Raw genomic sequence first — 6,069 nt, 5'->3', positions numbered from 1 at the left:
CACATAATCCATAAAGTTCCATGTCATTAGAGCAAGTGGAGTCATGATTACTACAGTATTAGTAGCTTGGACCTTATCTCCTGCATTGGGATTCGCCATTTCAAGAAGGACAGGGATCTACTCAAAAAAGTCCAACAGAGGGCTAGGAAGGTGATTAAGGGGCTGGAGCACTGCCCTATGGGGAGAGGCTGAGGGACCTGAGGCTTTTTGTCCGGTGAAGAAAAAGTTAGAGGGGATCTAATCAGTGTTTATAAATATATGAGGGCTGGGGGTCAAGAGGGAGGGACAAACTCTTCTCATTTGTGCCCTGTGATAGGACAAGGGGCAATGGATTAAACTACAGCACAGAAAGTTCCACCTCAACATGAGGAAGAACTTCTTTACTGTAAGGATAACAGAGCACTGGAACAGGTTCCCCAGAGAGACTGTGGAGTCTCCTTCTCTGGAGACTTTCAAGACCTGTCCGGATGCGTTCCTTTGTAACCTGCACTAGATTATGATCCTGCTCTGGCAGGGAGGCTGGACTTGATGATCCGTGGAGGTCCATTTCAACCTCTTAACATCCTGTAATCCTGTGATCTCAGGGCTTGAAAGAGGACTTGATGTTGCTGGCAAAAAGAATTGGTGCCTAAAGTCTGCTGTCGCACAGTGTGGCAACTGCTGCTCTCTGGTCCTCCAATGCCGGCAAAATTAATTAGTATTTTTTAGATTGTTTTTTATTCTAATTAAACGTATATGGTCTTTCATGTCTTTTAAGCAGTTGCAATATGCTTTACATGTTGTCTATTAAATTTTCATCCAGAATTAATCACTCAGAATTCTGGATAATGCCAGAACATTTCCAGGTTCACTTACTGTGTTCTTGTTTTCTCATCTTCACTCAACTAGTCTAGCAGCTGTTAGCTTCTGCAGGAAGGAGAAAGAATGAAGGTAAAACACTGGCGTCATGCAAAAAAAAAAAAATTTTAAAGCAGAGTTCTATAAAGTGAATGAAAAATAAAAGAGTTGCTCTTTTTTCTATAAGTACTGCTCTTGTGTTCTGCTTACCTGCAGGACATGAGTGTGCCTGACTGGCAAAGGGCAAGAATCAGGCTCTATAAATATAAAGCAGGTTTTTTACTCTAGCTGTAAGAAAGGCAAGGTTCAAATTCTGCAGAAATTTTCAGAGGCTTCCTGACTTCAGAAGGGACAGAGTTAGATCAAGCTCTCTTCTAGTGTTTGGATAGTTTCAATTTTTGATTCAACACACAGATAACTTTTTCTTTTATAGAAGTGTAGAATTGTAGGGATTAGAAAGGACTTCTGAAGATCAAGTCCAAACTCCCTGCCAAGGCAGGCAGGGTCACCTAGAGTAGGTCACACAGGAGTGTATCCAGATAGGTCTTGAAAACCTCTAGAGAAGGACACTCCACAACCATTCTGAGCAGCCTGTTCCAGTGCTCCACCATCCACACAGTAAAGAAGTTTTTCCTCATACTGAGGGATCAAAAATTAACATTTGCCATACTGTGATGCACAGCCTATGTTCTACTGTATTTGAAGCACAGTGTCTTCAGCATCTCTTGTGTATTTGCACTGAACCCATGTGTTGATCTGAAAAAACACACAAGCTCTTACTAGAAGGGGTTTGGGAGCATTAGAGGTGTGTGGAAGTACTGAATTTCACAGCACAGGTATCTCGGTGAATTCTATTGTTTAATCAGATTGATTAGGTCAGTACTTTGGCAAGCTCTTAACAAGAGCTCTTGGTGCTTAGGGTCTTTGAAAAGCTGTAGTAATTCCTATTTAGGTGCTTAAATATAGATTTGAGAGTTAATACTAGGCAACAGGATTTGAATAATCAGACCTAATTGCACATATGTATGGATGCTTACTGGGATTGCCTAAGGCACATTAAGAGAGCCCAAGTGGAAGGGCTTTTATGTGTGCTGGTTTTTTGGGTCTGTATACCCAATGCAGTTGCAAAGGAATATTTAAAAGTGTTGCTTACAGATTAGTTACTTAGAAGCATAAAAATCACCCCTTCTCTTTTGCAGTCTAAAAGGTAAAGGCTATCTGCCATTGTTCAGACATGAGCCGGTGCTGCAACTGGCGATTCCCATGCTGCAGTTATTTGGGCTTTTGTCATGCTGGTTGTTTTTTCCTCCTCTTGTAACTAGTTATGTAGTATTGCATGTAACTTAATGGGCAGAGCATTATATTCTGTTCAAGTCAAAATAGCATTTGTTATGTTCTGCAGTGTTAAATTTCCTTATGTATGAAGCAGAGGTCCTGTTAATGTGCTAGTGTTAATGTGCATACCTCCATGACGTGTTGGAAAGTTGTCTGGCTTTTTGGGGTTGGGGCAATTGATGCTGCCATGAGAAGAGTGAGAATCACAGAAGGGTGAAGGGCCTGTCTCTGCCTCTGTTATTTCTTTATTTCTGCTTCGTAAGGGCCAGTCTTGCCCTCATTAATGGCTAGGCTGATGATTGAAGTTAAGTTAAATCCAAACCACTTGCTCACAAGTTGGTTTGAATCTAGTTCCAGGTCTTCCCTGTAACTGAGTAGATCAGAAGTCAGGTTAGAAAACCCCAGACTTCTCAGGCATGGTCCCTTGCCCAGAGGGAAAAATTGGAGAGAGTAGGGTGAAAATTCCATGAAGGGCTGAATAATTTATTCTGTTGAAACAGGATTGCTCAGTGAAATCCAACAAGGCCAAGTGCAAGGGTCCTGCACCTGGGTCAGGGAAATTCTTAGTGTCAGTACAGACTGGATGATGAAGGGAGAAGAGCATCTGTGTGGAGAAGAGTTTGGAGTTACTTGGTGCTTGAAAAGCTCAAGATAAGGCAGCAGTGTCCACCTATAGTCCAGAAGGGCAACTGTATCCTTGGCTGCATCAAAAGAAGTGTGACTAGCAGGTCAAGGGAAGTGATTCTGCCCTCAGTTCTGGTCTAGTGAGTCCACACCTGCAGTACGGTTGTTGCGGAAGGGGTTTCTCTATTCCTCCCTTATTAGGGGGAGGTGAGAAATTAATTTGAGGTGTTATATTTTTATTAAAATTATTTATTGAAATTAATATTTACAAACTCCTGCCACCCCTAACCACTAAATAGTTCCTTTGTGCAAAGTTATGAAAACAATTTGGATATTTTATATATATATATATATATATATATATACATATATATATATACAGAGATTTGGTTAATAATTGTTAAATTTCATCAACTATAGACAGAGAGAGATTTCCCTCAGGCTTAATGCCTGTTTAAGAGCTATGCTGTCTGCCCAGCAGGGGCTGAAAGCTGTGTCTGCTCTAAGGCATAGGTAACTTATACTACAATGGAATCAAAGCTTACTTAGATGTGTTGCCTTTAATTATTAATCACCCTCCCGGGGTTGTATCACAGCCTGTGCCCAGTGTTTGGATCTCTGTGAGGCTGGAATCTTCCCAGCTTGCGAGGGGAAAAGATAAATCTTCCCAGTCTCTGGGGTAAACAGGTTTTCTTCAACCTTTTCTCCTGGTGTGAGGTGGTCTCTGCCTCGATGCTGCTGGTTTTCTGAGTGCTGTGTGTCCAGGGATGGTCAGCTGGCAGGATTCCAGGAACAGGAGAAGGATTTGTCCATGCAGCTTCTGGCACAGTCCTTTCACAGCTAGCAGGCTGTGTTTGTGGGTTTGCAGATGATCTAGAGGTCTGCTGTCCTGGTTCTCCAGGCTATAGCAGCGGGCATGCAGTGTGTGCCAGGCTGCTGGGAGACTGAGCTCCGTAGATAAATTGAGATAGTTGGCCGGTATGCACGGCTGGCTCTAGGCTTAGGGGCTATCGGCTCCCCATATATGTATCAGGTGGAGGCATGGATGTGCTCTCCTTCTATAGGTACGCAGACAGGTTAAATGAGCCCTGAGATCAAAGTAAGAGGTCTGAAGCCTCAGTGAGCATTGGAGCAGTGCTTTGGCTTCCGAGCATGTGAGTGTGAGCGACTGAGCGCTTCGGGTGCAGGTCAGAGCTGCAGTGTGGATCAGAGAGCTGAGTCTGAACAGCTAAGTCTGAATACTCTCAACCTCTGAACATGTGGTGCACCTTTGCACCCCTCTTTATAGACTGTGGGCCGAGATTCGTGGCCCTTTTGGCCATCTAAAGTGACCAATCAGGTTGGCAGTAAGCCAAACTTTACCTTAATAGATAGGAGCTGTTTGCCTGGACCTTCCCAAATATGGGGATCACCTGGGTGGGCCCCAGGGATACACGGACTCTGTGTGTGTGTGTGTGTGTTACACAACCTGTTTGCTACCATGGGTCCTGGCAGAAAAACATGTCCAGGCATGTAGAGGCATATAGAGACCTCTGTTTCGGGCTGCAGCCCCTCCACCACAATGGTGTCCAGATCTGGGGATCCTCAGAACAAGAAGTACATGAACCTATTGGAGTGGATCCACAGAATATTGATCAGAAGGATGAAACACCTCTTCCATGAAGAAAGGCTGAGAGAGTTGGGGCTGTTAAACCTAGAGAAGTCAAGTCTCTGGGGAGACCTTACAGAAGGCCTGTGAGGAAGATGGTGACAATGTTTTTTAGCAGATCCTGTTGCAATAGGACAAGAAGTAATGATTTTAAACTAAAAGAGAGGAGATTTAGATCATATGAAGAATATTTTTTAACAATCAGGGTGGTGAAACAATGGCAGCCCTTTGGTTTGTAATCCAGCCTACATCTTTTTCTCTTACATATGATGGAACCCTCAGTCTTGTCAGGGTTGTTTGATGTAAATGGTTTACTAGAAATCAAACCGGATAAAGCACTTTACCCTGCTACAGGGCAAATGTGTTTGCTCCCCAGTCTGGTATTGGGAAGAAGCTGGAGGAATGATTGTATAGTTTGACTACAAGACTATCCATGTTGTGATTTCAGCTCTTGGTGCTAACCTCTACCAGGCAATTACGTCACAGCATTGATGTAGTCTCTACCCAGCACAAAAGTTACGCTCTTTGAGCACTTACTTGAGCCCTGGGAGAAAGGTGACAGTGGGGCTAAAATGAATGGCATGAATAGGGAGGAAAATGTTCTGAAACTGCAGGGAGTTTTTTTGCTTAAGCCATGTAATTTTAGATAAATAAGAGCATTAAAGGAGTCCTGGAGTGCTACTTGGGGCCATTATCTTCCAGTGCATACAGAGGTAATCAAATTCCAGTTTGAAAATAGCTCCTCAGAAACCTATGCTTGGAGAAGGCTGAAGCACTGCAGCATTTATGCAAGAGGAGCCATTGGATTGTTTTCGGTGAAGAAGCTATTTAGTTTTAAGTAAATAGTTTTATTTAATTCTGTGAAGGTCACTTAATGATGTTTGCAGATGGAGAAGGATGGCTTGAGATTGCAGGGCCTGGTTTTCACTGTGGACATAGCTGTAGGTGCTTGGGGAAGTCTCACTGCTGCTGTGATGGTGTCCAGGGGGACACAGCACAGGTGTAAATCCCATCCTGCCGAGTGGCTGTGGCGTTCTGGTCTCATGATCTCCACAAGATGTCAGTGTAGATTTATTGGATTAGATATAAAATCCTTGTGCTGTTTCCCCTGGCAGATTAAAGGAAAAACTGTTTTAGAGCTGCACAATAGGTTTGATTGTGCTCTGGAATGCGTTGCCTGTGGAGGAGCACTGGCGTCTGGGGTGAGTTGTGAGCAACACCCCGAAATGCGAGCAGAGGTCTGGGCAGAAAGGGTAATGCTTTGTTCATATCATAATGTCTTTACTCCCGTCTGGAGGAGTTGCATGTGTATAATACGCAGTCTTGCACTTGAGCACTAAAGTGCTCTGTGTTTTATTCAAAGGAAAGCTGGAAGCCTGAAGAAAAAAATAGAAGGGCCAGCCTGGGTGGCATGAAGGATCTAAGGGTGACTGGGTCAAGTAATTCGGAGAAGCTAAAGCTTGCTTTGTTCCTTTGCATACAAAAAATGTCTTGCAATGTTGAGCAATGAGCTGTGACCCTGCAAAGAAACCAGGACGTAGTGTCCAAACCAAGGGAGTTCCCCTTTGCCTTTTAGCTCTTTTGCCTAGCACTCTTGCCTGTCAGAGACTTCTTAATGCCATTCC

Source organism: Pogoniulus pusillus, chromosome 3 (genome assembly GCF_015220805.1).
Source record: "Pogoniulus pusillus isolate bPogPus1 chromosome 3, bPogPus1.pri, whole genome shotgun sequence".
Classification (NCBI taxonomy): Eukaryota; Metazoa; Chordata; class Aves; order Piciformes; family Lybiidae; genus Pogoniulus; species Pogoniulus pusillus.
Note: the sequence above shows the minus strand (reverse complement) of the source record.